The sequence below is a fragment of the Sus scrofa genome, chromosome 7 (assembly GCF_000003025.6).
Source record: "Sus scrofa isolate TJ Tabasco breed Duroc chromosome 7, Sscrofa11.1, whole genome shotgun sequence".
Taxonomy (NCBI): Eukaryota; Metazoa; Chordata; class Mammalia; order Artiodactyla; family Suidae; genus Sus; species Sus scrofa.
Window position 1 is genome coordinate 48,388,839 of NC_010449.5, and position 15,235 is coordinate 48,404,073.

General features: G+C 41.5%; 1 long non-coding RNA gene across 2 annotated transcripts in view; it reads right to left on the reverse strand.

Annotated features, from left to right (window-relative positions):
• LOC110261544 overlaps positions 1 to 15,235 on the reverse strand; it is a 68,194-nt gene that overhangs the window by 25,485 nt on the left and 27,474 nt on the right. The window lies entirely within an intron of this gene.

Below are 15,235 nucleotides of genomic sequence, written 5' to 3' on the forward strand. Positions count from 1 at the left end.
TATTCAAGAAGCAGTGTCGAGACAACTGTATGGCCAGTTGGAAAGAAAAATTGGATTCCTACCTCACAACTTCCCAAATCAATTCTATATCAAAGATTTAAATGAAAAAACAAATTACAAATATACCTTTAAAAATTGGGAATTTTTTTAAAAAGAATAAACTTAGGGAGAGGAAGGCCTTTTGAAGTATGACACGGAAGCCATAAACAATATGAGTATGGTATAACATTTTCCTTAATTTTTTTCAGACTTACTGTATCAGAAAATTATTTTTAAAAAATCTGTTAACACACTGTGTTATGGAGGGTGTGGGAAACATGTTCTCTTACTGCTGTACTGAAAGCTGGAAATTTCTAGCTAAATGAAAATGCACATACCCTCTGATTGAGCAATAATTTCAGTCCTAAATATTTACTCATAATATAATTGCACATTTGGAGTTCCCATTGTGGCTCAGCGGGTTACAAGCCCAACTAGTACCCATGAGGATGTGGGTTTGACCCCTGGCTTCATTCAGTGATGGATGAATGAGGATCCAGCGTTACTGTGAAGTGTGGTGCAGGTCACAGACACGGCTTGGATCCTGAGTTGTTGTGGCTATGGTGTAGGCGGGCAGCTACAGACCACTGGCTTGGGAACTTTGATATGCTGCAGGTGTGGCCCTAAAAAGAAAAAAAAAATTTAAATGAACTATACAAAAGGTCACTATATATTTCAATACTGCCTGTAATAGCAAAAGCTTGGAAACAGAGACTTAAATGTCTATCAACAGGGGACTTGTTAAAAATAATATTGTATGTGTTATGTACAGTCATGCAAGGGAAAACTACAAAAACTATGCAACTGTATGAAGAATTGACAATGCTCTTTCTTTTTGATATGGAAATACTGCAAGATATCTGGTTAAGTGGCACGATGAAAATGTGTGTGCGTATCATGCTAAAATTTTATTCGGATGAAAAAGAAAATGTTTACTTATAAATGTGTAGACAGATGGTTTCTGGAAAGAGATCTGGATAACCTGTAAAAGGATGTGTCTGGGGGAGGAGGGGGGTTGGCTATGTGGAGGAGAGGGAGATAGGCTTAATTTTCATTACATACCCTTTTGTAATTTCTTTGACTTTATAATAAAGCACAACCTATTTAAAATTTAAAATTTCCAATAATATTTAATGACACGAGGAGATATTTTTCTCAACAGCATCCCCTGTTTTTCCACTTGGACAGCTAAGAACAATCTAAAACTTGACGTGTCTAAATCGGCACTCCAGATGCTGCCCAGAATCGGCTCTGTCTGTCATTGGCCTCACATCAGTTGGTGGCAACTCTGTTCCCCTAGTTCTGCAGGCTGACAATCATGGAGTTAGAACTGGCTTCTTGGAGTTCCCGTCATGGTGCAGTGGTTAACGAATCCGACTAGGAACCATGAGGTTGTGGGTTCGATCCCTGGCCTTGCTCAGTGGGTTCAGGATCTGGTGCTGCCGTGAACTGTGGTGAAGGTCGCAGACGTGGCTTGGATCCCGTGTTGCTGTGGCTGTGGTGTAGGCTGGCGGCAACAGCTTCGATTAGACCCCTAGCCTGGGAATATGCCACAGGAGCGGCCCTAGAAAAGGCAAAAAGAGAGGGAAAAAAAAAAAAAAGAACTGGCTTCTCCTGCTCACTTTCCACTCTGGCCACACGTGATGTCTTGTTATTCCTAGAAAACCCCAAGCACCATCTAGTCGGTGGGCTGTCGTGCTAGCTGTGTTCTCCCCTTTGGAGGGCTCCTCCCTGCAAGCTGCATGCTTCACCTCCTCTTCCCGCCCAGGTCTGAGGCCATAAATCACTTCACTGAGAAGGAATCAGCCTTCTACCCAGCACTCCTGACCCACTTTCACTTTGCCAAAAATAAAAAAATAAAAAAATAAATACAAGGTATCCATGACTTCTTAGCATAATATACAATATACTTCCTTTTATATTTGTTGTCTATCTCTTAGCACTTGACTAAGCTTCATGAGGGTATTAATTTTTGCCTATTTTGTTCACAGATGTTTCCGCAGTCTCAATACCTAGCATATAATAAGCCCACAATAATTATTTGCTGAATGAATGAATAGAATAGAAAGTTTACAGAACACAATATGAAATCACAATACTGAGTTTTTCAAAAAATGTATTTAAAAGATTTAAAGGTTAGAAAAAAAGAAAGATGTGCATCATGGGCATTTGCATAGTTTCTAATATTTGTTTCCTTCTGTTGCCCATGAAAGAATATTCTGTCATTGATGGCTTGACTTCTTCTCCTCTCCCACCTTCTGTGGAAAGGAAGGCACCTGTTAGCTCAGGTTCTTCCTGATAGAACTGGGGAAATAGGCAGAAAGAAAAGATAAACTGCAAGAAGTGAAACGAGCTAAATTCACTTAATATTGGAGATGGAAGCAGAGTCTCTTAGAGGAAGAAGAGAAACTTGAAAAAGGTAAGGAAGGGGAAAAGGGAAGAGGAACACCTTGATGTTGGGCTTGATGACAGATTTTTGGTGGTAGTTGAGAGCGAGGGGCTAATGAGCTTTGGGGAAGCTGGAGGGTGAGGGAGGTGGCAAGAGAGTGGGCACGGGAAAGACAATTTTAGGAAGTGTTTCTGCCAATTATAAATTAGATTCCCTTTGATTTTCTTTGGGAATTTCTAGTGGAGATCTCAATTGCTTTGGATGACTCACTAGGACTGGACCACATGGATTCCGGGCTTTTTTAGTGGGAAAGAAATATGTGACCATTTTACAACCGGTTTGTTCAGGGGGGTGGCATTCTGTGTTATTTTATTTTTCTTCTTTGTATCTGTCTGTACCTTTCGCATTTTCTCCGTGATAAATGTATTCCTTTTATAATAAAGAAGGACATGCTTTCACATTTTTCTTTACCCTTCATCCTTCAAAGAGTCTCTATGGTGCAGTCAGTAGCTGCCTCAGGCATCTGGCTTTTTGCTGCCTTTTTTTTTTTTTTTCTTTTTGTCTTTTTGTCTTTTTGCCATTTCTTGGGCCATTTCCGTGGCATATGGAGGTTCCCAGGTTAGGGGTCTAATCGGAACTGCAGCCGCTGGCCAACACCAGAGCCACAGCAACGCGGGATCCGAGCCGCGTCTGCAACCTACACCACAGCTCACAGCAACGCCAGATCCTTAACCCACTGAGCAAGGGCAGGGATCGAACCCTCAACCTCATGGTTCCTAATCAGATTTGTTAACCACTGCGCCACGACGGGAACTCCTTTGCTGCCTATTTTAAGCAGACTTCTGGGCCAGGAGAAGGAGCCTGCTGAGCTGCAGCCAGGGTCTTCTCTTGACCATTACTTGAGCCCTCTTCCCTCTGACTCTCTCTCTGGCTGGCTCTGTCCTGTGCTTGCTTCAGCGCCCTGGTACCCTTAGCAGTTGGCTGCTTTGGGTGGGGTCCCTTGTCTTCGGGCTGGCCCTTTGGACCGGAAACCGAAGCTGATCTATGTTTACCTCTCCCTAAAATGGAGCTTTGGTTAACAGCAATAGCCATCGGACTTGGGTACCCGAACTCTCTGTGTTTTCTTATATTTTACAAAATTCCATCATGATACTCAGCGGGGGCCACCACCCTTCCAGATCATTGGAGAGGCGGCTTTGGGCTGCCAGCTAAGGTCTCCAGTTGTTCTGGCTTGCTCAGGACTGTGAGGGGTCTCGGGACACGGGTCTTTTCACTGCTGAAACTGTGAAAGGAGATGAGCTGGTCACTGCTGTCATCACAGACTTGATCACCACTGTCTTAGTCAAATGTTGAGTTCAGCAGTGAGGACACCTTCCTCCCTCTGGTACAGGTAAGTGATCTCCACAACAGGGGAAAAACATGCCCATTTCTCTTCTCAATTATAGCAGGAATCAGGTTAAAACACAGGAACTCTCCTCCGCATCTGCTGCTCTAAAAGAAGTGACATGAGTATCACAGCAGGGCAAGGGGGCCTCATAAGTGTCCACACCCCCAGCAGAGAAACACAGCCTGAAGGAAACATGGCAGAAGGGCTCCAAAAGGCCTTCTGCTCAGATACTGTTGCTGGTACAAACCTCACAGTGCTCCCCTGGGGGCCTGCAAATAAGAGCTGTATCTCCCCAAACAGGGTGGCTCGATGCTCCTAGTTCCTGGAAATTTGCATATTATGCATCTTCACTGGGAGATGAGGAAGGTTTTTAGACAAAATTATTTTAAAAACACAAGGCTCTCACAGGACCCAAAAGCACAAGCTCACAGCTTCTAACTAGGTTAGCTAAACAAGGACACTCCTTGGAGGGAACTGCTAGCACAGACTCTATTTTAGGCATTTCAGAGGAACACTGGTGATCATGACTTATACTGGATAGAGTGGCTATTTGGGGACATTTATTTTTGCTGAAATATTTGCTGAGCATTTTTATAAAGTACTCCACATCTGAAAAGATAAAAACAATTTCTGTAGGAGACTTTAGAAGAGGATGGGAAGGAAGATGGTGATCATAAAATGCACTAGCATTTATATTGAGGGGATACTTTCTGGTGCCTTCAATACCATCTCTTTAGCATGAAGCGAAAAAGGACCAGAGCAGAGATGACAGCACACATTTGGCATGAAATGAATATCGTGAGCTTGTTGCCTCTGCTGGTTTTCTCCTAGCTCTCATTTTCCCCAAAGGACAGGACAATATTAAAGAAGTTCCAAGAAGGCAATGATGCCTTCTGCTGGGAGGAAATGGGTGACTGGGAATTGGGGATACATTCAGATCTCTTGGGGTTCGGTTTTCAGGCAGCTTGTCAGGGATGGGTTCCAGCCACCCAGACCACTGTCACTGTGGCACCTCTGGGTGCATTCCCTTTCGGCCTTGCTTCTAGAAAGCTACTCTGAGCAGCTTCGGGCATCTAAAGGGATAGATGATTTTGGAAGTCTTAGAGGAAAACGTGGTACATCTGAGAGCCTGAGCCCTGCCTCCACATTCAAGTCTGGAGATCTTTTAAAACCATCTGTGCTTGGATTCTCCAAGTACACAACTGAGGATGGGACCCAGGTATGGATACTTTTTTTTTTTTTTTTAATACCCCAGGTAATTCTACTAGACAACCTGTGTCAGAACCACCGCTGAAATTCAATGCTGTTCAAACTGTAATGTGCATGTGAATCACTGGAGATGTTATTTTCCTGATTCAGCAGGTTTGGGAGGAGGATAAGATCTAGCATTTCGAAAAAGCTCCCAGGTGAGGTTGCAGCTACTGGTGCCACACTTTGAGTAGCAAGATGTAGAATAGAGCACACTAGCCTAATTGCTGGGAACCGGAGGGTTTCTTTTCTTTTCTTTTTGCTTTTTAGGGCTGCACCCGCGGCATATGGAAGTTCCCAGGCTAGGGGTTGAATCTGAGCTGCAGCTGCCGGCCTACACCACAGCCACAGCAATGTGGGATCCGAGCTGCGTCTGCAACCTACACCACAGCTCATGGCAGTGCCAGATCCTTAACCCACTGAGTGAGGCCAGGGATCGAACCTGCAACCTAGTCAGATTCATTTCCCCTGAGCCACGATGGGAATTCCTCAGTCAAGCTAAAAATAAACTTCTATATATGTGTGTATATACATTCATCTATAAACACACACACACATGCATATAGACATATACATTACACTCTTCCCACCAGAGAACCAGTTGCATTTTCAGAATACCGCTAGATGTGAAGCTACCAGTTTTCCAGAGTATCTTCCCACGCTTCTTCCCAGGTGACAATGCCTCTGAACTCACAATTAGAGATGAGTTTTGAGAGGCAAAAATCTCTGAGAATCTGGTCCCGACTTCCCATGGAGGTGTTTAGGATTGCTGCCTGAGCCTTTGTGAGATAGGCATCTACATATACATATATTGATGTATATGCATACAAGTATATATACACACATGTGCATATATGTCTATACACAGGCATCTGTATGCATGTGTGTATACATACAAGTCCTTACTGAATACCACCTTACATCAATATTACTGCTTTACAGGCTGGTGCCCAAAGTTTGGAGGGGTTTCAGGAACGTCTCACTGCTTAGGAAGCCATGGGCTGTTGTGGTTCCCCATGACAGCTGCTTTGAAGGATAATGTCCCTTGGGTGACTTACTCCCTTTAATAATTAAATGAACCATAATGGGTAATCCAACCAATCTTGCTAAGTGTTTCCATGCTTAGAGCATAGAGTTGAAGAGACGAAAGAAACCAGGAGTTATTTGCAGAACATACTTCTTATACTCCTGGATATCTCATCCAAAGAAATAAGCTGTGAGCATCATGGGGAGAGAGTCATCAGCGATGTGACTCAGATGGATGGCTGAACTCAGAAACCTTATGGTCCAGTGTTCACAGGTTGTCTTATTCTGCCACTGACTGCCATAACAAAATACACTAGACTGAGTGCTTCAATGATAAATTTTTTGTTTTTTCTTACAGTAATGGAGTCTAGGAAGCCCAAGATCAAGGTGCTAACTGATTTGGTTCCTGGTGAGGGGTACGGCTCTCTTCCTGGCCTGCAGGTGGCCATCTTTTTCTTTTCTTTCTTTTTTTTTGTTTTTTTTTGTTTTTTTTTTTTGTTTTGTTTTGGTCTTTTCAGAACTGCACCAGAGGCATAGGGAGGTTCCCAGGCTAGGGCTCAAATTGGAGCTATAGCTGCCAGCCTATACCACAGCTCACGGCAACGCTGGATCCTTAACCCACTGAACAAGGCCAGGGATCAAACCCTCATCCTCATGGATACTAGTCAGGTTGGTTTCTGCTGCGCCACGATGGGAAGTCCACTCATGTCTCTTATAAGGGGCATTAAACCTATCTTGAGAGCTCCATGCTCGTAACCTCATCTAACCCTAATTACTCCCATAGGCCCCACCTCCAATACCAATATAGTGGGGGTTATGACATCAACATGGGAATTTGCAGGGCTCCAAGATGGGGCTTATGGTCAAAGAAACAGTCTTCTCTGTGGAGGTCTGCAGGGATGTGGTCACTACACCTTAAAAAAGACTAGGATCACACCAGACTGGAGCAATGATTCTTAAACATGACATTTTTTTTCCGTTGGAAAGACAGCACTCAAATTTATATTCTGCAATAAGAAGATTATTCAGTAGTGTTATAATGATTAGAAAAGAAATGCTGTTTGATCAAAGATGTAATCTTTAGAATCTAAGATCATTTTAAAGTTAATCTGAAAGAATAAATTTCTGGTAAAATTCAGGAGGTTTAGGAAAGGGAGTTTAAGGAGAAATCTGTTTCATTACATTTAAAACTGTAATATAAACTTAATCAGAGTGAAGTGACATAAGTAGAAGGAAAGACAGAGCAACAGAAGAATGAGAAGCTCACAAGTTCAAGATTTTATGGAAGTTTTATACATGACAAAGGTGACATTTAAAAGCAGTGAGGAAAAGATGGATTCTTCAAGAAATTTGTTGAGGTAGTTAGTCTGTCATTCGGAATCCAATGAATCCCCAAGCACGTCTAGTTAACTGCACAAACTAAATACCTGATGGAGCAAAAACCTACAGGTAAAAGATCAAAACCTAAGAATGTTTAAAGAAGGCTGGGGTTTTTCTCATCATCTTCAGGTCAGAAAATTTCTAAGCATGGTACCTTAAAGGCCAAAATGTTAACGGAAAATATAGATTTGTACAACTTAAAAATTAAAACAGATTTATGACAAAAGCAACATAGTAAAACTAAAATACAAATAAAATATTGGAGAAAGTTTGTAATATAAAGGATAAAGGGTATAAATATAAAATACAGAGAAAGCTTTAAAAAGCAATGAGACAAGTCAAATAGAAAGTGGGATAGAATATGAACAATCAAGTCACACACACACACAATATGAACAACTGATAAACATGAAAAGGGGATCAACATCATTAGTAACTGAAAACATCTTTTTTTCTTTTTCTTTCTTTCTTTCTTTCTTTTTTTTTTGTATTTTTTCTTTTTAGGGCCGCACCTGCGGCATATGCAGGTTCCCAGGTTAGGGGTCTAATCGGAGCTGTAGCCGCCAGCCTACACCACAGCCATAGCAATGCCAGATCTGAGCTGTGTCTGTGACCTACACCACAGCTCACGGGCAACGCTGGATCCTTAACCCACTGAGCAAGGCCAGGGATCAAACCGGCAACCTCATGGTTCCTAGTCAGATTCATTTCTGCTGCGTCAAGATGGGAGCTCCGAAACACAGTGAATTAAAAATAGAAAAATGCTACCACTAGCAAATGTAAACAGTCTATGTTTAGAAGAAAAACAATATAGACAAGTCCTGATCAACTCTTTTTGTTGTTGTTAAGCATTTTATAATGACTTTTATTTTTGCCCATTATAGCTGATTTACTCAATCAACTCTTAAGAAAAAAGAGTAAAAAGGCCCCAAAGAGCCAACATTAGGGATAGCAAATGAGAATATGATCATAGACATAGAAGAAAACTTACAAATTTGCCTCTCAAGTTGGCAAATGTTTTTTTAAAACAGTATGACTGTAGGGTGTATCATGGAGTGATACCCTGCTATCATATTTCACAGAACAATTTGACAAATATTATTCAAAGCCTAAATATTCTTGACATCCATTGACTCAGCAATCTGACTTTTGGGTATTTATCAACAGGAAATTATCACAAGATAGATAGGTGGATAGACAGATTGAACAATAAATAGATGGATGGATGGGGCATGAGAAAGAGAAAGAGAGAAACAAATATATAACCCGTATGAATAACAGGTGAGTAAGAGTGATTATCTCTGGGTAGGAAAATTATGAATAATTTTACTTTATGTCTATTTTCTAATCAAGTGTGAATCACCAACAGCAACAGAAAAATTATTAGAAGATGTAAGTGAGCAATTTATGAATAGGCAATAGACATTAAAAAAAATTAACCTGACTAGTAACAACAACAACAAAAAAAAAACCCAGATTAAAACAATAACCTGATGCATTGTAAAATTACCATTCTGGCACACTTCTCTCTCTTTTTTTTTTTCTTTTTCTTTTTATGGCAGCTCCTGTGGCATATGGAAGTTCCTGGGCTAGGGGTTGAACAGGAGCTACAGCTGAGGCCTATGCCACAGCGACAGCAACACTGGATCTGAGCCACATTTGTGACCTATGCTGTACGTTGCAGCAATGCCAGATCCTTAATCCACTGAGTGAGGCCAGGGATTGAACCTACATCCTCAAGGACATTCTGTCAGGTTCTTAACCTGCCGAGCCACAACGGGAACATTCCTGGTGCATTTCTTTAATAATGAGACACAGTGTGGTTGAGGATGCCTTTAAAATGAGCAAAGGGTAATGAAAATTGGCACAATCTTTCTGGAGAACACATTTGCAATCTGTACCCCAAAAATTAAAAATCTGCATACTTTTTGTCTAAAACCTCAAATACTTTGTTCTAAGGAAATAATTCTGAAATTAGAAAAGGATTAACTAAAGGATCTTCATTGCAATGCTATTGATAATAGAAACTACGTGAAGCCTTCATACCTTTAACAGAATTGGATAAAAAAAATTATGGTTCATGCATGTACTAAAATACAACATAGCCGCTAACAACAAAGTAAAAGAACAGCATGCAATATTGTGGAAGTAAGTTCTCAGAGTAAAAATATATAATGTATTTATTTATATTTAGTTAAAAACGATTTATTCGTTCTAGAGCTTTTTTGTTGTTGTTGTTGTTTTTTGTTTTTGTTTTTTTAGGGCCACACCTGCAGCACATGGAAGTTCTCAGGCAAGGGATCGAATCTGAGCTGCGTCTGCGACTTACACCACAGCTTATGGCAACGCTGGATCCTTAACCCACTGAGCGAGGCCAGGGATCAAACCCACAACCTCATGGATACTGGTTGGGTTTGTTAACTGATGAGCCACGATGGGAACTCCTCTAGAGCTGTTTTAACATGATGCAAAATCCAATTTCATGTGAATGGTTGGATACTATTTAGACTAAAAAATATAATAGAGAGCTATTCAGTTGCTCGTGATGCGCTGGAAGAAATAAGTAAACTGTGAGTAGATATGGTTTGGTTTTGAAATTTTTAAAAAGTATGTAATTTATTATTTTTTAATTTTTTTATTTTTTGTCTTTTTGCTATTTCTTTGGGCCGCTCCCGCGGCATATGGAGGTTCCCAGGCTAGGGGTCAAATCGGAGCTATAGCTGCCAGCCTACGCCAGAGCCACAGCAACGCGGGATCCGAGCCGCGTCTGCGACCTACACCACAGCTCATGGCAACGCCGGATCCTTAACCCACTGAGCAGGGGCAGGGATCGAACCCGCAACCTCATGGTTCCTAGTCGGATTCGTTAACCGCTTCGCCACGACGGGAACTCCTAAAAAGTATGTAATTTAAATTGATAGTTTTATAGCTGATTTTTTTTTTTTTTTTCGGCCATGCCTGGAGCCATGTGAAAGTTCCCAGGCCAGACAACTGAACATGCATCACAGCATTGACTTGAGCCACAGGAGTGACAACACTGGATCTTTAGGCCGCTGCACCACAAGGAAACTCCTATAGCTGATTTTTTTTTTAACTTTGTTTGTTTGTTTAGAACTACACCCATGGCTTATGGAAGTTCCCAGGCTAGGAGTCAAATTGGAGCTGTAGCTGCCGGCCTACACCACTTATGGCTGATTTTTTTAAGGAAGAAAAGAATGAAGGATGAATACAATACATTCTATTTAATTCTAGTTTTATAAAATTATACTTGTAAATACTATATATAGTCTCTCTCTTTTTTTTTTTTTCTTGGTCATCTGAATTGTCCAAGTGTTAATGACAAGCACTGTGATGGTCACAGAATCCATTTCTTATTTATTTACTTATTTATTTGGTGGTACCCACTGCATTGACAATGCCAGACTCTTCACCCGCTGTGCCACAGGGAACGCCTCTATTTCCTATTCATTTTCTTGCTAACCGAGTTCTATTGTCATTGAGGTGGCATTAGACCAGATCAAGGAAAGGAGTCATTTCTTGGTCTAAGCCAGCCACAGCAATCTTGCTTTCTGTTTCCCCAACATCTCTGCATAGGACTGATCTCTATTAGACAGATTCAAAGAGGAGTCGGCTGTGAGATGCCGTCCTGGGGAAGCTGTGCTCCTCTGATAAAACAGACAGATGTGTTTGGCTCTATTCCTTTGCAGTTTTCCTGTCTGGATGGTGGATGTTATGCCTGGAGCTGTCAGCAGCCTTCTAGCACACTTAGGGGAAAGGCTACCAGCATCACTGCTGGTCCTGAAAGTTTAGAGCCTCTGAACCATGAGTAGCAACTGTCTACCTTCAGACACTCTGTTATGTTAAGAAAACAAGTCCTTCTGTGTAGATGGAATTTTCAGGTACTTGCAGCAAAAAGCATTTCTGATTTAAATGCGCCATAAAAACATTTGAGAGAAACGCTTTCTTTAATTAAAAGGTAGACTAAAAGGACTAGAAGAATCAGTCTGTATCGCATCTGTATTTTGAAGAATATATCTGTAACACATTCATAATGACAACCCAGAAAAAGTTATTTAAAAATGTATAATAGTCTGGAACACAGCCAACACCACAATGCTGATCTCCCAAGGCCTGGCAGTCCTGATATTGATTTGCTGAGTGATCTTGGGGAAGCATCTAATTCTAGAACTCAGCCTCCCAATCTGTGTGAAGACAATGAATCAACGGATCATAAGGCTCGCTAACAGCTTTAGCTAAAGAGCTCAGAACTCACCTATGAGTCTGTCATTCTCTTCCCTATGGACAAGGACTGACTAAAAAGATACTCTGTGCAGAGAAACTGCTCGAGAATGGGAAAGAAACACTATACTTCCTTTGCTTAAAACAGAGTGCATACTCATGGACCTGGAGACCAGACTGGAGGTTACCAGAAGTGGGGAGGGGATGGGGGCGGTGGGTGATATGGGAGAAGGGAGTTAAAAAGAATGAATTCTCTGCTATAAAATAAATAAGTCATGGCGACGCAATGTACACCTTGGGGACCATAGCTGATAACACTGTATTGTATATTTGAAGTTGCTAGAAGACTAAATCTTAAAAGTTCTCTTCACATACACAGAAAATTTTGTCACTATGTATAGTAAAGAGGTTAACTAGATGTATTGCGGCAGTTATATCATAAGATATACAAATATCCACTCATTATGTCATGCACCTGAAATGAATATAACACCCTATGTCAATTATATCTCAACAAAAAACAACAACAAACCCCAAAGTGCCCAGGGAACCAAGGCGCCAAGGATCACTCTATAATTTTCTATGTGGTGTCAGGACACCATCAAATTGGGTTCTCTTCTGTTAAGAGTGGAGTGAGAGTTCCCGTCATGGCTCAGTGGTTAATGAATCTGACTAGGAACCATGAGGTGGTGGGTTCAATCCCTGGCCTCGCCTGGTGGGTTAAAGGATCCGGTGTTGCTGAGAGCTGTGGTGTAGGTTGCCGACGGGGCTCGGATGTGGCATTTCTGTGGCTGTGGTGTAGGCCAGCAGCTACAGCTCCGATTAGACCCCTAGCCTGGGAACCTCCACATGCCGTGGGTGCGGCCCTAAAAAGACAAAAAGACCAAAAAAAAAAAAAAAGAGGGGAATGAATGCTCCCCAGATCTCTCAACCTAAGCCCAAATTCTATAACCCACTCTTTCTAATGCCTCACGGAGATGCCCCATGCCCCCCTGTGGTATGTGTTTTCCTTTGCTGCAACAAGTAATACGTCCAACTTGTTTAACTATGGATGTGTTCCCGAAGGTCTTTGCTAGAAGGCACTGGCAACAGTAAGCGTTGCAAAATGTTTATTGCTACTATTAGCAATCATTATTTTTAAAATTAATTATTACTGTTATTAATCAAGTGGGTCCAGCATATAGGATGCTATCTCTGAGGAAGTGGTTGAGATACCACCAGAAGGCAGACTTGAAATAGGTTATAAAAGGCCTTTGCCTCACATCCTCTTGTATGAAATGGATGGCACAGAACAGAGCACAGCCTCCCCTACCCCCACCCCGAGGAAAGGCTGATAAATCTCCATCTCCTCCATCTAGAAGGTTCCTCCACAAAGAGAGAAAACTTGCCTTTCTTGTTCACAGCTGAATCTCCAGCATGCAAAAGAAGGCAGGTCACATCATTTAGTCCAAACTCAAGCATCCAGGGGGACTTTAACAGTTTCACTTAATCATTAATAGATCAGGTAGACAAACATAGCTAAGATGTACATAGTGCTTACGCACTTTCGGGCACTGCACTAAATATTTTACATGTATTAACTCAGACGCCTCCTGTCCTAGTCCTATGAAGTAGATACTATTATGAACTCAATTTTTTTTGGGGGGGGGCTGCACTCACGGCATATGGAGGTTCCCAGGCTAGGGGTCGAATGGGAGCTGTAGCTGCTGGCCTACTACGCCACAGCCACAGCAATGTGGGATTCAAGCTGCATCTGTGACCTACACCACAGCTCAAAGCTAGGTTGGATCCTTAATCGACTGAGCAAGGCCAGGATGAAACGTTTGTCCTCATGGATGCTAGTCAGATTCATTTCCACTGAGCCACGATGGGAACTCCATTATGAACTCAATTTTAAGGAGTTGAACACTGAGGCAGAGGGAGGGTGGTTTAATGGCTCACCATGGCTGGTAGGGGACTGAGTTAGGATTTAAATCCAGGTAGCCTGACCTCAGAGTCTGTGCTTGTAACTAATATACTTTACTGCCTTGAAGTATAAAATACAGACACAGAGGGTAATAACCCCCAATTAACTTTACAGGTGGATCTGTGCTGTTCGTATCTAAAAAAACAGAAGGTACCTTTTTTCTTTATTAAGTATGAGTATTGAGTACATTCTTTGAGTATTTTTTTTTTTTTTTTGGCTTTTTGCTATTTCTTGGGCTGCTCCCATGGCATATGGAGGTTCCCAGGCTAGGGGTCGAATCGGAGCTGTAGCTGCCAGCCTATGCCAGAGCCACAGCAATGCGGGATCCGAGCCGCGTCCTCAACCTACACCACAGCTCACAGCAACACCGGATCATTAACCCACTGAGCAAGGGCAGGGACCAAACCCGCAACCTCATGGTTCCTAGTCGGATTCGTTAACCACTGCGCCACGACGGGAACTCCAGAGTATTTTTAATAAGTCACTTAAAAAGGAAATGGAAATTACATTGATCACATAATTTGATCACAGCAAAATAACACTGGATATAAACCCAAAAAATAACAAGGGGAAAGCACAATATCAGGAATGAAAAAGGGATATAAGAACAGATTCAGTGGGGATGAAAAATGATAAAGGAGTACTACTTATAACTTTATGCTGGTAAATTTGAAAATGTAAATGAGATGGACTTCTTTTCTAGGCAAATATAAATAGCCCAGAATTGACTCAAGAAGAATCAGAAAATGAATACTTCCTTACCAATAACTTTGCAAAGATAATTAAAGATCTAGCATTCTAAAATTCACCAAGCCCAGATTGTTTTATACATGCGTTCTATTAAATTATCAAAAGCAGATAGCTATCTTGATAATTTAAAAACAACAGTGTGGAGGAAAAACCAGGATGCTTTCAAAATCATCCTAAAAAGTTAGCATAACCTTGTATCAAACCTGCATGAGACTCCCACCACCCCCTAAAAAGGAAAAAGAAAATAATTTTATTTATTAATACAGATGTCCTCAAAAGCCCTAAGATAAATAATTCAAATTCAGCAGTATACTTTTATAAAAGAACATACACCAACCAAAGAAAGTTTGTTGGGAGAATATCTATGTGATATGCGTTGCTGTGAGTTGTGGTATAGGTCACAAATGTGGTTCGGATCCCGCATTGCTGTGATTGTGGTGTAGGCCAGCAGCTACAGCTCCAATTTGACCCCTAGCCTGGGACCCTCCATATGCCGCAGGGTGGCATTTGGAATCAGCAAGAGAAGGATGGACTATTCAGTTTTGGTGTTGGGGCAGTTGGCTTTTCACCTTCAGCCAATCCTTACCCTACCCTGTGTATATATATAATTTCCAAGTGAAGTGATAATCGAAACATCATCACAACAACAATAACAATCAATTTATAAGTTACTAGAACATTTAAGCAACTATTCTTGTGATTCTGGGTGTTCCTAAGCAAGACAAGAAATCTAGAAGCCATGAAAAATAAGACTTACAGATTTGGATATACAAAACCTTAGAAATGCTTTCTAGAGAAAGATTCCCCCCCA